General features: G+C 46.8%; 1 protein-coding gene across 1 annotated transcript in view; it reads right to left on the reverse strand.

Moving 5' to 3' along the window:
* The window catches only part of Kek5 (leucine-rich repeat, immunoglobulin-like domain-containing kekkon 5 protein), a 148,039-nt gene that overhangs the window by 118,158 nt on the left and 13,640 nt on the right, over positions 1-16,241 (reverse strand). The window contains exon 2 of the mRNA XM_076911025.1: positions 6,331-6,370. The gene's annotated coding sequence lies outside the window, so the exon portion shown is untranslated. The remainder of the gene's footprint in view (positions 1-6,330; positions 6,371-16,241) is intronic.

Here is a 16,241-nt window from a genome sequence, read left to right on the forward strand (position 1 = left end):
ACAGCGATCTAATCCAAATTATACCACTGCGAGCCTCTCGAATGTGGAGCAACGAGGTTGTTCGAAGCGTGTCGCGCATAAAGGGGAGCTGTGCGAGTGCAAGTCGATCCGAGCGACTCGAAACGTAGGAAAACTGACGAGCGAATGTCCCGTCGCGATTTTTCCAGCCTCGCGAGCTGTGTACTCTGTTTACCAGCCTCGTGAATGCTAATTGGATACCTTTTCTTTCCGAAATTCCAGCAGCACAGCGTGCACCTTTCTTCTCGTTGCGCGCGTACACACGCGCGCACACACACACACACACGCACATACACGCCGTCAGGTTCGCTCTCGTGCTTTCAATCCTGCATTACGCGTTCGAAGTAGTCTTTTGATCGTCTTGGTTGTCTGTCGATTCGCGTTTCGTCTAACACGAATTCGCTCAGGGGCGTAGAGCGAGGGGCATCAAGAGCCGGGGAATGTTGTTTTTACCTCGGAAATGGGAAATCTCTGCGCGCACAGCGGACACAATGGCTGGCGCGATGCTCGCGGAAACTTTGACAGGTGCTCTCGAGACCTCGCGTCTCGTTATTTCACGGCTGCCTCGATAATTCGACGGGAATTGCCGCGGAGTTCCGCGCGAAGGTCCGACCAGTTCATTTTGAAGCTCGCTCGACAGAACGCGCGCGCGACTGGGTGATGTTCCCTTTGACGGGAGAGCTTAAGTAATTGCGGTTAAATTGGAATCGTTAGTAGTTACGTTAATGGACGCGTAAATGGTTTTTGGTGTTCTTTAATTGAAAAAAATGTTTCGATCGAAATGTCTTCTGAAATAGTGTCTATCTGTGTAACAATGCACGCGAGAGAACGACGAAGGAATCTTACCATAATAAATTTCGCGATATTGGTCTCCTTTCGCTGAACGTGCACGTTTTAATTAGCGAGAACGAAAGAGGGAAATTATTCATCCGTGTTCCACTGTCCGATGATAATTAGAAGCAAATAATTAAATCCAGGAAACTGATCTCTTTATCGGCCGGTTTCGTGTTTAGCAACGCCTGATGACGGTCGGGGTGCACGGGGTGGCGGGGTTGAACCGGTTAGGAGCGCGGACGGTGGCAAAAGAACGGGGAAATAAACGCCCGCCGTCCCAGTTTACATTTCATTTTCCTCTCCAAATTTGGCGCGACTGTATCCCCGCCAACATTTCATTCGCTACTTTATCTTTGTTCTCTTGTCACGGTGCTCCTCGAACCGTTCGTCCCGCGTTCGCTGAACCGTGCCGAGGTGTTTCAATTCGCCCTCGCGACCGTCGTCCATTAAAATTATGCAAATAGAGCAATGGCGCCGGGTTATAATGAAATTCTACGACGGACTGGATTGAAAGTTCGCGCGCTCGGATCCGGTTCTGTGTTTACCGCGCGAAACTGTACAGGCCCGAGCGGTAGATTCGATTGTTTCAATTACGCCGCTTGTCTTGAATTTTATTAAAAACAGTTGCGAGCGGCACGTCGAAACGTTAGGTCTGCTAGAACGTACCACTGAAGCCAGTAAAACAACGTACGATTATTTACGAACCAGCATTATCGTAGCCAGAGTACCGATCATTTGGTGTTCAGCGAACTCGCCAAAGAGAAACGTCCGCCCCATTTCGATTAACATCGAGGCTACAACCAAAATCCATTCCCCCTAGGAGCTCTCTCCCGAAACTTCCCAAGAAGAACTCGTCGAGACCTTCTCGTTACGTAATTCATTCGTTTCCCCAGGCTTTCTTAGGGCAGCGAGACGTCCTCGCTCCCGGAAAGTCCACGGCGATCCGGTCTGCTCGAAGGAGGAATCGAGGCCGAGTGGACGTACCTACCTACTCCGCGACGCTAACTATTTAAAGCGTGATCACTGCCGGGTTAATCAAGCCTCTCTGTTCTCCCCCCGGAACGAGGGGCGGGGAGAGAGCAGGCGGAGAACAGTCGAAGGGTCAAAGTTTGTTGAGTCGATAAAAATTTACGAGCGAAAGCCCGTCGAACGGCGAGCTGCTCCACTTTACTTTGTTTCCCCTCGTTGACGTCAAAATTGTCCCGCGCGGCCCGAATTCAGTCTAGTCACCCTTGCCCGTCACGCTCGTCCCCCGTTTATTTGTCAAAGAGGTTTACCGTTAAGGTGCGGCGTATCATCGTCCGATAAAAATCAGCCCCATCGTGGAATCGTGGCAGCGGTGTTGCGCGTTGCAGCTCTCCCGTGGCATCAATCGCGCGAGTCCGTGTGGGACGCGTACCCGCGTGCGTTCATGCGGGTGTTACATCGTATACCTATTATAGATATATAGAACGATTATATCGCTACTGGGGCTTTAATTAATTTTGTAGCTTTCGTCGTGAAATGTCTATACGATTACATAAGAGTCTAGTCTACGATAAGATTAAGGTATTATCTGTAAGAGCTTGGGTCTGGTTATTTTAATCAGATAAGAGAGTAGATATATAATATTGTTACCAGAATTTACTATCCGAGAGAGATAAGATGTACCGCGTGATTAGATAGAATTTGAATAGTTTTTATGAAGCTAAGAATTGAAACACTCGCTCTTCATCTCGCAACCGTTGGCGAGTATGTGCAATGAATTCGAGCAACGCCACAATAACCAACGCGAATAAAGGAGCGATCGTATAAAACGCTTTTGAAGGAAGCCGGAGTGTAACGCAGCTACGCTCGAGGAACCGACGAGAGTTCGCGTCGCGTCGAAATCTTTCGTCGCGTTTCTTCCTTTACCGTTCGCGGGTCACGCGTGAAAATGGAACGCGCGAGGGGAAAAGGTTTTTTCGTTCCTACCAACCAAAAAGTCGGACGCGTGGTGAAAGCACCCAATAACACACAATCGAGAAGTCGACCACTGCCATTGCCTCTGCTCGATATTCAGGTAAAAAGGCACGGCGTTATCGTTCCGGTCGCGGCATCCATTTTGTATTCGTCTACCGTGGCAGAGGTTGGCTGGGACCAGTTCTGTCGCCCTGACAAAATGAACGATAAAGAGAACAGGCTACGATTGCTACGCAGTGGCTACGCAGAGAGCATGATAACCGTGATTCAACTAATTAAAAGCTACGCTGTTCAATCAGCTTACTATTTCTTCTTCTATTTTCCTTTTTTTTTTTCTAGTAAGGTTTAATATATTAGAATGGAGCACGCGTGAGGGGAAGCTATTATAAAACCGGAAGCTTGAACGATGGTATTGTCGAAGTATGGAAAACCACCGAGCGAATCAATATTTGGCGACCGTTCGTTTAATATAATCGTGTAAATAATGCACTATCGGAGTAAATAACGTATCGTATGATAATTGGAGATATTAATATCTGCTGTAAATAAACAAGTGGAACGGTAATCGTTCCAGTCTGCCGGTCTCGGAAAAATAACGAGGGAAAGAGGATATTTATTTAACTTCTGCTCGTTTTTTTCTCCAAGTTGAAAGTGAATACAGTTCGTATGGATATTAACCGATATAAAAATCGTTTATATTAACACATTTATTGCTGCGACGGCTAGCTCGAATTCGACGCGATCGAGGATACGGAAGCCTAAGTAACGTCAATTAATGATCGTCTCGGGAGGATGAAAAGCAACGGGGTGGCGATCGACGGGGGACGTTCGTTCACCGTCAGACGGTCGAGTCGCGTGTCGATCGCTTGTTCGTAGCCGAGATTAGTCTTCGCGTAACACGGGAAAAATTCGATCCTCACGCGAAACAGCACGCACGAACGAACAGATCCGGTCGACGGTACCGTTGCACGGGCCGTTGCTTCGCGGCTTAACGCGGTGAACTTTCGAACTCGACGCAAAACCCAGACCGACGGCCTTTCAAGTCGGATTTATCAACGCGTAAACCCGTTTGTCGGCGCACGACGTGCCTCCTAAACCTCGTGCAGTCGCGAATAGCCGCTGCGTTCGGACGTGCACCCGTTCCCGAGCCAGTTTCGTTTTATTCCTTTTTACGTGTGCGCACGGCTAATCGCGGTTTCACGATCTCGATCGTACTCCTTCACCGTGGTATATCTAAGCGGTTTGAGGCTTTCAAACCGGGCGTATCTAATTACCGTGGTTTCCAACTGCATTTGCAATGCAAACGAGGACAATTTTGTATCGCTGGTAGAATAATCGAATACACGGCTCGTTCGTAAATCTAACCCGCCTTCGAATCAACCCTAAAAACCCATTATAAAACGCCACCCAACGAGAAAGAGGAACAGAAAAAATTCCAGCGAGGAATTCCACTCGACAGCGTTTAGAGGCGCCACGCGACACGAAACGAGGATGCGGGAGGATGGATCCACCGCGGGCAATTTTATCCTCAATTTGCCAGGTAGAAGACGCGACCTCTCCGACGCGCGGACGAGTCACCCTCGCCTTGCGGCGCGGTAGACACGTCGAAAGGCTTGAGGCTCGGACAACAAGTGGTGCTGTAACGAGCTTTTTATGATGAATGCGTTGGCCCCCATGCGCGAAAACGTGACTCCCTCGAGCACGTGCTCGCCTGGCCGGTTCGCGGCTCCTTGACCCGTGAAACGGCTTCGGGCATTGTTTACCGCCTCGAAGCGGCAAAGTTCACCGAGATAAGAAACGTCATCGTCGAGATATACGAGCACTGGCAAGGATCGAACTTGGCTCGCAACGCTTTCCACGGCTCGAAACCGATGAAACTGAGATCGACTGTACGAGAGGGTAGAGACAACGTGGGGTGGTTCGCCTCGAGGGTTATTTCGACGCGAAGTTTCGAATTACAGCGAAACAGTTTTGACTGTTTTGCGAGAAGTCGAAAATTCTGCGAAGAAAATTTCGCGAGAATTGCTCGTCAGCGGGTACCCATCGCCCGCGGTTCGCTTTAATTCGAATTCAATTACCCGTCTGCCCGCACGTTCGTGGCAACGAAATTTTATCGAACCTTCAATTAAGCCCATTAGAAATATAACCGAGGATACCAATCCAGCGTCATTTCGGCGATGATTTACGTCGCGACTCGAGCGCGGAGGAAATAGTATATCCCCGGTAATTCCCAAGAGTTCGAGACGACGATGGTGGCTGCTGCATCGTTAGCCAGCAACGATACAGACAATCCTTTTCTACTTTGATGCGAAGGTTCAATGGTACACGACGGCGACGACCTCGTTTCTCTCTAGCAAGCCAGCCCGCAAATAATTCTCTTCCTCGTTTTCCTCCCTCTGTCCGCTCGTCTTCCCTCCACGCCCTTCCAGCTTCTCCTCTTTTTTTTTTTCTCTTCTCCCATTTTATATTTACTCGAATTGGATATCGATAGCTTTCGGCACTTTGCCGGATATCACCGGGGCCGAGGCGCAAAACACGGCCCAACGCCGTTGATATTTGAATAATTCACGTTCGATCGTATCCCGCGAAAAACACCGTTACCTAGCCGCAAGGAAATCGCGTTTTTCGAAACACCGGAAATATTCCGGGGACCAATGGGATCCCGCGTGACGCGCCACTACGCCCGCCATTGACACGCACGGAGCGGAAGATAGCCCCGGCTGAAATATCCAATTCTCGTGGCGATGATTCAATTGCGGCCAGCCTCGACGCCATCCCCATTATTTTCAGACGACGCTTCTAAATATTGTATCATCGATGATAATGGTTCCGCATTTTTCCTGGCACTGTATATGCCCACAACTTGATAAGTTATTTTTTTTACAGATATTTGTATATCGAAAGGTCATTTTAAAGATCGTATTAGCGTGGTCGATTGAATTTTTTAGGGTCAGTAATAACATTAGTCTGTGGGCGGTTCTATCGGAGAAATTAATATCGTGCTATGAAATATCGAAGAATCTAATCTGGAAATAATTTTTCCTACATTATGACTTCATCCAAAATGACTTGTTTACTGCTTTGCGCGTTATTGCTCGGAATACAAATAAAACTGGTAAATAACAATAACACGAGTGGAAGAACGGGCGGAGCTGTTCACGCGTCGAACGATTGCGCTCTCGTTAGCTTTAGATTGAGGATAATTGGAAGCAGAACGGTGATGATTGTTGGCAAATGTTTGAAAATCTACTTTACGATCTCCATTTCCTCGTTAATAATACGTATCGAAAGGAATATGGAATGTTAATATTGATTTCGCTGTATTGTTTCAATTTATAGACACAGAGTTATTCAACTAAAGTTTTTCTCAAATTAACACGCGGAAGGGTAGTTCCTAAGGTAAAAAAATGTAGACCAATTACTCGATGAATGAAAATCAATTCGCGAAACTTTTTTTTTACGACGCACTTAACCTTTAATAAACGACCAATTTATAACCCTCTAGACAAAAAGGATAAGATACACATAAACGCATACCTGCATGAAGCCACCGTATGAAAGAAACCTACGTATCCACCTGGAACAAAAGGAAACAACTCGATAAATCAAACGCACAATTGCAACGCGAGAAACCTATAAATACAAGGAATCAACTATACCCTATTAAGATCCATTTACAGAAAGACCACTTCCAACTCCCCAACATCGAGCGAAACACTTAGCTACAGAGTCGAGTTATAACCAGGGCTATTTAGTGTAAAGAAAGGGAGGAAGAAATCCGGGACAGGAAAAGGAAGAGTATGACGCAACTACTTAAGCAAGGTCTCGATGTAGCCCAGGAAGTCTTTAAGTAAAGTCGCGGGCAAGCAGCCTTAAAGGTTTGTCATGTAAATCGTAATCCGGGCATCGAGGATTGAAAGGCGTACCCGAACGGCGAGCCAGCCCACCCCCTTCTTCGTTTCCTTTACCCAACCGCCCTGGACCATTATCATCGAAAGCGGATTCGAGGGCTTCGGTAACTTTCAGGGAAGAATTTATTATAATCGCATTCAGGAGCGTCTTATGGCAACGGCTGCAAAGTAGCTATTCCACGCGGCGCCTCGAGGGGTGGCGGCGACGGCGGTGGTCCCGCGGCACGGTGGGAAGCTGATTGAAACTCTGAAACATTTGCTACGTCGGCCAACTTACCAGCCAATCGTCGCAGATAAGTCGTCCCTCCCCAGTTAACGGTTTCCTTAATTAACCGTCTACCGTATTCGCGGTTCGCGACGACAACGACGACGAACAACGGGCACCGATGCCGGGGTGCCGTATATCGAGCAACTTTTCCCAGGCTGTTACACCCCCTCTAACTGCAACCCTATTAATTCACCATTATCGCTGAAAGTATAGCAACAATCCGCGGCCGCTCTCGCCCTGTTCAACGACCCAGTTAATGGCTCCTCTCTCCGTTCTTCGCCGCCGCTTAATTACCAGCTAGATAGCGACTGCGAGTCTCGCGCGAATCGCTCGCGACGAGATAGCTGCTCGGTTCTGTAATTAAGATCGAGGCGATCGGCATCGCGATGCCTCTGAACGACGCGATTCCGCACTTTTCCACGGCGATGCGATGCGCCTGGATTCGAACCCCTTACGGGAACCTTATCGATAGACACCATTAACGTTTGCGTTATGAACGATTTGTGTCGTGGGTGTGGCGCCGGTGGGAAAATGTGTAGGGGTCAATGGGGTGGCTAACGGAGGGAAGCGTATCGTTCGAAGCTCGCTGGTTCAGTTCGTCTATCGTTCATTTGTGGCCGGAAGAGTCTTTTTCCACTTAATGCAAACCGTGGCTCACAGCTGGGAGGAGAGAAAGAATTTATTGGCTCGAGAATTGGGAGAGCAGAGTTTACGGATATAAATGAAACGGTCGTTTAAATTCAATATAATTTGGTTATCGAGTAAAATGAATCGTTGATGGATTCCTTGTGAATAATTTCTATATCGTCGAACGGAATTGGGGTTTATTTAGTTGTCGCAAAGCTTTTGGACACATGATCAACTTAAGGAACTGGGTAATGAGTTTGAAAATATAAACGATACCAGAGGGTTATGTGATTTATTGTAGTCATACCCGGATTATTCGTTTCATCGTGTCAGCTAATGTTACCACTGTGGTTACCGAGCCAACTAATAGTAGACTAGAATTTCTGGGTGGTTGGCTACTTAAGCTCAACCCATGGGCTAATGCAGCTTAACTTTCATAGTTAAATGAGAGTTGTGCTTTTAGTTTTAGGAGAGTAAAACTGCTGTAAAGATAACGTCCTCTCGTGGCTCGAAACAACAATATTTTTTTATAAAGAATTATACTAGCATTACATACCGCGCGTTGTACATAATGTTTGTACGTGAAATTAATATTGAGCACGCGTAATACTCAAATTGGTGCGACGACAAATAACAGTTAACGTGCGTCTATTTAACCAGAAAATGGAACTGTTACAGTATAACTTAATACTCTAACAATGCTTTATTAAATTCCATCACGAACGTACCGTATAATTCAATGGAATAGAATTACGTAAACAGAATTTAATTTTCGGTAAAACAATGGCGTTACAATTCGATACAACGTACGAATCAGATAATAATTTTATAAAAATTCAGTCTCTCATAAATTTCTAGAAGCACTCAGTTTTTTCCTACAAATTCCATGCATCGCGTGTCTCGAAATCACCTGACGGCAAAATGGCTGACAAATAGCCGTCGTCGTCAGGTCGACAGATTTATTAATTGGCGTACGCGATCGAAACGTAACGCAGTTACTACGAACGCCTATGTCGGACGCTTCGGCCGCGGTGGACACTTCCGGTGAACACGATCTACAACGGTCGGGGGTCGCGCGGCGAAAGAACGAGACTCTGCGGCTAACGTTGATCAACCCGCGTCGCCCTCGTGCGTGGAGAAAGTCATTAGCTGATTAAACGAATACGTGGCGGCACTTTTTATAACGGCAATATCGGGCCACTGAATATTCAAAGCGACCGTCACGCCTCTTCCGCGATTTGATTAATTGCTTCGACCTAGAACGCGGCCTTTCACGGCAGGCCACGGAATTCTCTCCTTCGATCGGTATCGAGGAGCTGTGTTTTCACGCTGCACGCTTGACAATTCTTGGAATTGGTTCTTCGATGCATCGAGAGCATGGCGAATGTAGGCAAAGAGAATTTGGTACACTGTGGATATTTTAGTTAAGTCTGAACGCTTCTTAGAACAGACCGTTGGTTTCTGAAGCTGGCTCAAAGCACAGAAAGTTCACGGTGTCGATGATGATAATCGAATTGGGTCCATAACCCGTGTGCTTCGTGAACTCGTTCAAAACGGTTTAATTCCGACGAAGGTTCGGCCTCGAAACACGCGTGATAAACGAGCGAAGTTTCTCCTTTCATCGGCAGCCATCGACGGCCGTTCGACGAATACTTTGGATTCCAGCGCGTCGTTGTCGCGCCCCTTTCTATCTTCCGGCTCTTCCCCGTAAATTATTACGTCCCGCGCAAGCACGACGATCCATCGAACGCCGTCTACCCGTTTCCAAACCATAGATTTCGAGCGACGCGTCCGCCCTTTCGCGGGTGGAGCGAGGTTGTTTTCGTTTTTACGTCTCGCTGGATCGCGCGATTGTTTTCGCCCGGATTCTTTCACCCCTCTGAAAGCGGCTAACTCTTTATGTAAACAGACTCCAATCAGGATGATTGAAACGAGTAACCAGTTTAGACGCCCGGAGTTTTCAAGCTTGACGAGTAAATAGCCAGTACCTTAACTAAGCCGTTGAAATATTGATAGGTTTCAGCATTATTTTTATACTTCCTTTACTTTCGAAGTTTCCATTATTTTTTTCTGATTCTACTTCATTGTTACGTCGCATACGCTATAGATCTATAACTTTTCGCTGCGATACGCAGATATTGCACTTCAATACGAATTATAATCTCCGTATCTTCAACTATCAATATCAATATCGTAATCTACGATAGATACACGTGCAGTCTTCTTCATGGAAAAGTTATAATTGGCTGCGTGACAGATCCACATAGTATAACTAATAAATTAAAAATGCTGTACACTCAAGTATCCACCGTCACTCAACGTATTTCAATAATGACGATTAATGGGCGGTAGCGTTGTATCCGGGGTTAGCGATAGAAGCGATACAGTTAAAGGGGTTCACTGTGGGTAATTGAAAGTTTGCGGGTACCAGCGATTTTCAAGTTTTTCCCGACAAGATTCTCGGGAATCCAAGCGTCCGTATGTCCGTTACGTTTAAGGCAAGTCGGTTTAAGCCTCGCGGTTGCAGAAGTTGATCGATACTTGAAGAACGATTCGAGGGGGGTTCGAAAAGCGGACTTAACTTTCGCTCGGCTGGTAATAAAGCGGCTTACTCACGTCTTGCCGAGCACATCCGTCGGCTCAATCGCGCCGCAAAATTGGCAAACTTACCTGGGCCCCGAGTTTTCTTGTAGCTTCCCTATTTGCCGTCCCTCATCCCTCATCAGTTCGACGTTCGCGGAAACGCTCCCGATCCATCGATCTTCCCATCGAGTTTTCTCGCGTTACTCGCTCGTTCGCGTTATTTGCTCGTACCGTACCCGGTGTACATTGAATTGTACCTTCTGATTACTCATAACAAAGCTAACACTGGCTAAGACCAAGCGATTACTGGTGAAAGAGTTACGATGAAACGCCAACTCGACGACGATAACCAGCGGCTATATATCTGCAGTATCTTTTCGAATTCGTTGCGGCTTTAGAGTGCTCTCGTCGTTTGTTGCAAAATACCGCATGTCTCACTACCTCTCAGAAGCTTCCGCGTAAAGCTTGCAAGCCACATAAAAAGACTTAAAAAGATATCCACCGCTTCAACCGAGATGGTATAAAAAAAATGTGAATCTACATAAGTATTCGCGCAATCCAATTGCGAATACGATACAAAACAGGAATAGCTAGATTTCTATCGATCCGAACTGACACTGCGGAATTAATGATTCATCGTAATAACCACGGTCTATCTTATCTTGTTTGGCTATGCCCAGTAATATCCATCGCCCAACGCAGCCGTTACCCAGTCGCCTATTTCCATCGAGATTATTCAAATCAAAGCACTCGACGAGGCTCGAGCACACGAGCACGCCTGACGCGTCCGAGGGGTGCAGATAGGTAATTTTTAGCGAGTTCGGTTCACCAGCCGTCCAACTGCGGGAGGAGGTCGGCGGGTACGGACGTATGGATATTCTGCATGATGCATCCTGGCGGCGGGTACCGCGCGCGCTCCTCTCGGCCGCGCCACCCCACGCTCTGAAAGTTTTATACGTAACGCGCCGCGGAGGCGGGTTACGTTGGCCGTGGAAAAGAACTTCGCTAAAATATCCGTCCGCGGATAAGTGCAGAGACGTAAATTGCATCGAGCACCGCATCTCGTCGAAGATAGGAGAGAGGCACCAGGCAGCCAGCGCGTCGCGAGTGCCTCGAGCATCGGATCGACCAGCGAAACTTGAACGGCGAAGAAACGAACGCGGACGCGGTTGCATCGTTGTCCGTTGAAACGAGTTCCGGCTGAGCTCGGATGAAAATTTCACTCGACCGTTGCTACCAGGTTTCGAGTGTTCGAAGCCTTTCGGATAAGGATGAATCGCGTTACAGCAGAGCTGTGCGCGTCTACGTGCACGATCTTTTTGCAGGCGAGCGTTTTCAGCGAAGACGCGAACAGGCGACTGTGCCGGGTTTTATTAATTAACGCGATACAACGGAAGACACGCTGCTCTCCCCGCTTTCGCCGCTACGCTGCTTTTAGAAGGAGATAAATCAAATATCGTGTAATGAAAGCGACCGTACCGTGGCGAGTTTTTTACTCTTGATAATTTCGTTCTTGCTACGATAATTATGTACACCAGCGAACTTCGTAATTGTAATATACCGAGGACGGGACAGATTTAAAAGTGAGATTAATGGTATTCGCTTTTCATGATATAGTAGGTCCTGTTGGTACTTTAAAAGTTCTACTACCCGCTCGGAACTTTCTTAACAAGTTGATCACCATGGAGGTCAGCGTTGATCGATATCGCGGAGTTTAATTAAAACACTTCTGATAGATACGCTTCGATACTTTTAAAGTGTTTCTTGATACTTTAAAATATTTAATAATTCCCTGCGACAATATTGTACGAGTCGACAATTTGAAATTTATACTTCTGATTTAAAGCACTTAATATCCTTATATATAGAACGAAGCGATCTAATCGAATTTCTATGGGTACATTTTTATAGGTGTACAAGGATTCTAAGCGCATTTCATTTTATTACGAGGAAATTTAAGTACGAGTTCACGGATTTCACCGACAGGATGTTCCGTCGAGAACGTCCCACCTCGTATTACGCGTAAACTCGAAGGAAAAACTTGCTGCATGAACTTTAATAATGGGCCAGCGCGTTTTGCGTGAGACGCGCGTTACAGCGAGTAATTCCACACCGCGCATCAATGCGGTTGATATTATAATAGAGAACGTCGGATCTTGGACAATTTGTTCTGCGCGCGAGTGAAACTTTGCGTTACACGTTGGACGTCGACGCAACCTGTTCTCTTTTGCCTGCTAATATATCAGTCGCAAAACTTCTCCATCTTTATCGAGGCACGCAAACTTTCGCGAACCTCTGACTAAAAATTGACGTTCCCCCAGAAATTAAATGGCATAGGTTCACAATAATCCTTATTCAACCAGGTAACATTAGATAACGCTAGGTCACAGGTAGAAAAATGTCGTGACATTTCAACGAATCGGTTATGACCGTTTTCCATTTAGATTCTGAATAAAGATTGGCAAAGAATACTTACGTGTCGGAAATATGTAGTCCACTATTTTTGTTTTTCCTATCCACATAGTTTTCAAACGTAACTTGACGTAACTATTCGTAACTATTCCTTCGTTAATTCGATCGTTCGTCCGACTCGAGCACGCCTCTCGAAAATTCGTGAAGCGTGGATGCAAAAACGGAACAACGATAAACGGCGCTTTGGTAATTGACTGCGACTAGTAGCTCGAAAATTGTTTCATCGTTCTCGTACGCGTAAGCGGCTTTTTCAGGTACATCGCCGGATTATACGAAACGCAAAAAACAGACGGTGCATACGGATTGTTTGCTCTCTGACGCGCGTATATACACACTCAGCGGATGCTCCAGTCGTAAAATTGCTGGACGTTAATAATTAATGACGATATTACATTTCTCTGGCGGAACGGTAGATTCGGAAGCAGCTCGGGATTAAAATCGTGAGAAACCTCTAATCGCTTCGCTATCGCGCGAAAACCGCAGTTGAAGCCACGTGTCTCTAGTTAAAACACGTAAATCCGAGTGCTGCCACTGTTGGAGATTCCGAAGTCCACGATCTTGTACGCTCGAATTTCCGGCGCCCAGAAATTGTGACGCGGGGGTGTGAGCGCGATGGTGGACGGAGGGTAAAATATTCGCGCGCTGTGCTGTTTTAGGCTTGCTTAGGGGCGCTCGCGTTATTTCTAATTCACGAGTCTCCTCGGGAGCTACCAGTTCAGGCATGCGATACGACGCGACGTTCTGCACACCGCCTCGAGACAGAATTCCACCTGTTTTACTGGACGCGAAAACACGTACGACGCCTGGTATTCCATAAGCACTTTTCGCGTTAACGAGATTAACGGTTCCACTTATTATCGTAACAGAGTTTGCTTTCGCGCCCGATAAGAATATCACGTATCACGATATTCCCTTAATTTCCTTCTCCTTGCACTTCACTTTGTCTGTTCTTAAAACCCACGATCTTATCCTCTCATGTCTCATCCACGTCACGTACGCCACGCATCGGCCGAGTCACATTAATTCGACGCTCAAAGGAGGATCGCTGGCCGCGAGGCAATCCCATAAAAGCGTGGAAGACGTTCGTGCGGACGTAGACCGGATCGTTTCGGTGATTTTTCTCGCGGTTCGCGCCGCGAATGTTTTAAATTTATCAAGCTGAGCCCCGCGCTATGTATGCGAGTCGTTTATAACCGAAAGGGCGTTGCTCGATGAAACACCGCGCATAAAAGCCACTTTGCGCGTCAAATGCCGCGGGATCGCGATCGCGGTCATTAATTCGGTTCTCAGGATCGCGATGTTCGTCCGTTGACGCCTCGGGTATCTTAGAGGTGCGCGAAATTTCGACGAAAACCGAGTGCGAACGCGACTGTTAACAGGGAAAGAAGCAACGGGGACCGACGAAGGGCGGAAAACAGTGCTCGCGGTGGCCGAGGGTACACTGTAACCACCACCAGACGCGGAATAACTCGCGTGAAAGCCTGACACATATTTCGCGCGTTAAATGTTTAATGCGCGCCCCGAGACGACGCGAAGAGGAGCAGCTGAACTGCGTTATTTCATAAGAGCCCCGGTGTACGCCATTTCGGTTGGAGGTGCGCGCATAATAACTCCGCGGCGACTGAATAACGCGGAACGACGTTAAACGTTTCGTGACTTGATTCTGTGCAACCGCGCGTTACCTCCGACTCGCAGACCCGTACACTCATATTTCGTAAGATTCATCCGGTTTATGTACACCTCGTAGAATCGCCACAATCACGGCATCCATCTATCTCGTAAAAGAACCACGCTCCGATCGTTCCGCCGGTCTTCGTCGTTTGCGCGATCGAAACAGTATCGTCGGCGTAACGATGTATTGATGATCACGTATCGACAAGTGTTATGCGCAGGATTGATGCCAGTAATTAGCCCGTACCGTACGCAGTACATTAGCATTACCCGGGACGCGTAATTGGCGTTGAACGTAATCTGTGTACGGGTGTTCGCGTCATCGGCATAATATCGTTTTTCGCGTGGAATTGATTAATGAAAGGTGTCGTCTATGAATTCAGAAAAATGAAGACAAAAATTGTATCGTTTCCTCTTAAAAACAAAAAAAAAAGAAAAAGAGGACGCGTGAGAGGGGATGCGATAATTGGGAGAATTGCAGGAACGCGACGACGTCGCGAATTTTCGAGGAAATTCCAACGAGCGTCACCATCGTGCAAAGTGAAAATAATGCAATATCGGCGTTAAGATGGAAGCAGCGAAAAAGCCCTTTAATCATTCGGACTTGTTAAATAACGCGGCGCGGTAAATTAAACAGTCTTTTTACGGGAGTTGTTTTCGCGGGCCGGCGAAAATTTACGCTCCAAGTTCTCCGTTTCCTTATTGCTCAATCTCGGCGATTTAACGTGCTGAATGATTTTAATTTAAATTATGTCTGTCTACCGCTCTCCTGGCAAACTTCTCTCCTCGGATAACGTCTGATTCTTTTGAGGTGCACGCGCCTCAGATCCCGCGAGTTGAAAACAAGAATGGAACCAGGTCGTTGCCGCCGCCACCTTACTTCCGGTCCCAATGAACGCTTGAAATCCTGTTCGGAACTATCGGAACACTCGTACGATATTTTTAACGCACCTTTGTACGATAAAGATTGGTTTGCGTTATCCAAGTGTGCATATTCATTAACAGTAACGAATACGAACCAACCTTTTTGCAAAGTAATTGTTAAAAACAAAGCGGAAATGTTTAATCACGCGTATCATTAGAACCCAGAGGTTTTCAGTCATGGACGCTCGCGCACGAAGGAATTCTCGATGGAAAATTAACGAGCGTATCTGTGGATAAATAAAACGCAACGCGCAGTTTCGCATTCCCTGAAAAATTAATAACACGTGTCCCGCTTTTAAAATACGTCGCCCGTTTAACGTTCCACGTGCTCGTAATGAAAACGTAGCGTTAAAATAGAGAAAAATCGCGCAATTTTTGAGGTCGCCCGTAAATGCGATTTGAACAAGGTGCGCGGAATAAAGTCCTTCGCCCCACGATCAAGCGTAGCGCTCGTTGATACGCGTGAAAATAGTTTTACACAGATTACTCTTCAAGTACAACCATTCGCGTGCCTTAATTGCTTTACAAATATATTTACCCGACGATTACTTTTTCATTTAGTACCCTCCGCGAAGGGTGCTCGACGGTGAAAAATTCAATTGAATCGCGGCGGACCGAACGTTTTGATTTGCTTTGCCCGATGGAAAGCTTCGAGGGTGCTTGCCGAGATAGGCGCTCCGACATTAGAATAGCGGCGACGAACAACCTAACCGGGAATGAAAAATTGGAAAATGCTTTAGAAATTTCGCGGTTAAACCGCGGGCTACGGTGTACCTCGATCGCTCGAGCGCGAGCACCTCGATATCGGTACCATGGAAATGTAAATTCATTGAAATTGCGTTTCGTTCAGCGTTGAAATTTGTAGCGCGGAACCTTTTCGCCGCGTAATTATTAACATTTCTCGCTCGAAAGGAAACAGAAATGCTCCGGTTGCGGAAAAACGGCCGCCTTTGCAATTTTGCAATCGAAGCATTAATTGGGAAATTAGATTT

The sequence above is a fragment of the Xylocopa sonorina genome, chromosome 3 (genome assembly GCF_050948175.1).
Source record: "Xylocopa sonorina isolate GNS202 chromosome 3, iyXylSono1_principal, whole genome shotgun sequence".
In the NCBI taxonomy this organism is placed as follows: domain Eukaryota; kingdom Metazoa; phylum Arthropoda; class Insecta; order Hymenoptera; family Apidae; genus Xylocopa; species Xylocopa sonorina.